This window comes from Anabrus simplex, chromosome 1 (assembly GCF_040414725.1).
Source record: "Anabrus simplex isolate iqAnaSimp1 chromosome 1, ASM4041472v1, whole genome shotgun sequence".
Classification (NCBI taxonomy): domain Eukaryota; kingdom Metazoa; phylum Arthropoda; class Insecta; order Orthoptera; family Tettigoniidae; genus Anabrus; species Anabrus simplex.
In genome coordinates this window covers 1,715,864,382-1,715,868,136 of record NC_090265.1, presented here as the reverse complement: position 1 = coordinate 1,715,868,136, position 3,755 = coordinate 1,715,864,382, and positions in this window count along the sequence as shown.

The window sequence follows — 3,755 nt, the reverse complement described above, 5'->3', positions numbered from 1 at the left end:
GGGAAGTAGGGAATCCCCAAAGGCATCTGGCTTCAGCCATCGCGTCCGTACGCTATGGGTATTATGTAAGTTGTTTACCAACGCCTTTCGCTTGGAGAGTATTTTCTACCAGAACTCTTGACTTTATATTTCCACCAAAATTCAGCCCACTACTCTAACGGGTGGAGTATTGTTAATTAAGCCTTATTTATGCCGAAAATGCATTAAATTTTGCCCGATCGCTTTGGCATCGCTGTACGCTGGCAGATGTTTTCCAATATGGAGTCGCTAAATAGTGTTCTTCTCCTGCTTCTTCTATGACGTGTACCTCGTTCGGGGATTCTATAAGCCACCCAGTGGGCGGATGAAGGCGCCTCTCTGGCGGGCTTCGCATTGCGCAACCTGACGATACCCCCAGCATCCACACAAAGAAAGCTTGCTGCCAGCTTCCTTACCAAGCATATCATTTGAAATAAATACTAATTGTGCCGGTACGGTCACAATACAGACAGACAGACAGACAGACAGACAGACAGACAGACAGACAGACAGACAGACAGACAGACAGACAGACAGACAGACAGACAGACAGACAGACAGACAGACAGACAGACAGACAGACAGAAATTACGGAAAAGTAAAATATGCATTTCCTTGTTACTGTGGACATGACCGATACAGAAATACCATTCTTTTCAAATTCTGAGGAATGTACAGACAAAACTCTTATTTTATATATATATATATATATAGATAATTTTCTGGATCGCTCCAGTGATATTCGAGAAATTCTTGAGGCTGATTTCAGTGATGATGAGGGATCAGATTTTGAAACTGATGAGGACTGTGAAGTGCAGTTGGAAGATTTTTTTTCAGGAAGTGGTGAAGAGTATGTGCCATCAAACTATAACATGTCTGATAGTGAAGATGTGGAAGATGTTGTTCCAACAGTAGGCCTAGGGCCTATAAGTTCAGCAAATACAAGTAGAAGTTCTTCTCCTCCTCCTTCTAATGTGTCTCCAGTTTGGGTCAGAGTTTATTTATTTATTTATTTGATAATACGAAGGTACACAGGCTAAGCCCAATTACGTTCCTTCATGACATATAGACTTTAAAGTGTAAATACATCAAACAAAAATAATGACAATAGTAAAAATAATAGAAAGAAGTACAGCAGAAAACTAATAAGCAGGATACATTTTAAAATTATTACTACAATTGAAAAACATAATAATATAGGCTATACATCAGCCATAGAAAATTACTAAACAAGTTGAAAAAGAACACAAACAAAAACTTATGAGTACCTAGCATTTCAGCAAAAAGGAATTTAATGATGATTTAATAAAACATGGCCTTTATTTGCTTATTGAACAAACTAGCGCCAGCAAATAAATCAACTTGTGCACTAATTGAATTATAAACTGACAATGTTTTGACTAGTGGTGAATTAGAGTGATGAACGCTTCTAGATCTTGGGATGTGAAATAATACTTGCTGTCTTGATGTTACTTGTGGTACATGAAATGGAATGAAGGTAAGTAATTCTTGACAGTCAATATTTCCATTCAAAATTTTCCTCAATATATGTAACGAAATTAATGTTCTCCTGTTTTTCAAAGACGTGAAATTGAATAAACTTCTTAAATAGTGGGTTGAAATGTCAAATGGACAAAATACATTGAAAGTTTTATAATACAAATATCTTAGAAATTTATTTTGTACAATCTCAATGTGACGTGTTTGGTCCTTATAAAGGGGGTCCCAGATTACCGACGAATATTCTAACTTGCTTCGTACTAAACTTGTATACAACTTAATAATAACTTCAGGTTGAGTAAATAATTTGGAATTTCTAATAATAAAACCAAGCATCTTGTTAGACTGGCCTATTACTTTTGCAATATGGCTATTAAAAGTTAACTTGCTATCGAAAGTAATTCCTAGATCATTAATAGACGTTACAATTTCAAGTGTTGTTTCACCAATATAATACGTCGGATTTATATATTCCTTTTTCCTGGTAAATACTAGAACTTTACATTTCTTAACATTTAGGAATAATTTGTTGCTATCACACCATAATATAATATTATTAATATCCTGTTGCAAATCATTCACGTCACTGCATTTATATATGGTCTTATATATATATGAACCTCCAAAGTACCCTGAATTCAAGGTGAGAGAACCAAGTGCAGGTATAAAGAACTGTCCACAAAGAAATTCACACCCTACAGATTACTTTTATTTGTTTTTTACTCTAGCTGTGTGGAACTTTATTGTAAGGCAGACAAATATTTATGCTAGTGAAAAAATTGGCGCAAAACGTTGCTCTGGTGAAGTACTGAGGCACAGCAGAATTCGCGGGTATGTAGATGTCTGTATTGCTGAAATACAGTAAAGAAATTTATAGCAATAATTATAAATATGGGCTTGACGTTTTGCAACAATATTACACATTATTGGGACATGGATCCACTTGAAGGAATACCCTTTTATGCAGAGACCATGTCACTAAGGAGATTTCAGTTGATATCATCAATGATACATTTGAACTCAGGACATCATATTCTTAAGGGGCAACCTGGTCACAATCCCTCGTTCAAAGTACGTCCTTTTCTAGATGACATCAATGCATCATTCAAGAGGCATTTCATAACAAATCAGGAAATATGCATCGATGAATCAATGATAGGCATGAAGAACTGATGTGTGTTTATACAATACATGCCAAATAAAAGACATGCTCGGTTCGGCATGAAAAAAATTTGAAGTGTGTGACAGTAGGACCTCGTATGTTTTGCATGTGAACTTTATAGTAGGAAAGATTTCCTATCTGATGGAAATGATCTATTTACCCAAAAAGGTCATTTTGGCTTTGCTAGAAAGAACCCACTTATTAGACAAAGGGTACCATTTATTCACAGATAACTGGTATACAAAAATCGCCTTGGCTAACAAACTACTTGAAAGAAACTACTCACATAAACAGTGAATAAATCTTCAAAGGGACTAAATCAAATCAAATCAAATCAAATCAAAATCTCTTTATTTGCAAATGAGGTGTCTACCTCGGTGGCAAATGGTACACTAAAATACATTATTGTCAAGCACTAAATTTTAAATTAACAGGAGACGAAGAAAATTTTCCTAAAATACAATATTATACAATTTATGCTAATAATTTTTTCTATTAAACACACAGCTCATCCTTAATAAATTTATATTGTTTACAAAATCCTACTTATAATATCTTACAAACAATAGTCAACTCATATACAGTACGGTATGTGAAATTACTTCTAATGATACTATACAACTGGTATAAGATTAAAATTAACATTGAATTTATTTACGTATTTATATTTTACCCATTTTGGAACCTAAGTAGCATAACGACCTGCTGCGTCTTAACCAGAGCCCCTTTTGCCACCACTTTTCAGAGTTCCTCAAGGGCCTTCACAGCTACCGTAGCGGTCCCAGGGCCCTCGAAGTCCCCACTGTACTTCTGACTATCTCAGATTGTTTTAGGTACCAAACTTGAACCTAGGCAAACCATTTACTTCAGGCAAGGTGACATTCTAATGGTTGCTTATAAAGAGAAGAAAACACAGAAACCAGTTTATTGTCTAAAAACTGGATGTCATGCTGAGGACAATATTGTAAGGAGTCAAAAAGGAAATGAAGGGTTGAGACCACTACTGATTCATAAGTACAATATCTTCATGGGAGGTGTAGATAATAAAGATAAGCTTATTTACCATGCCACTTGT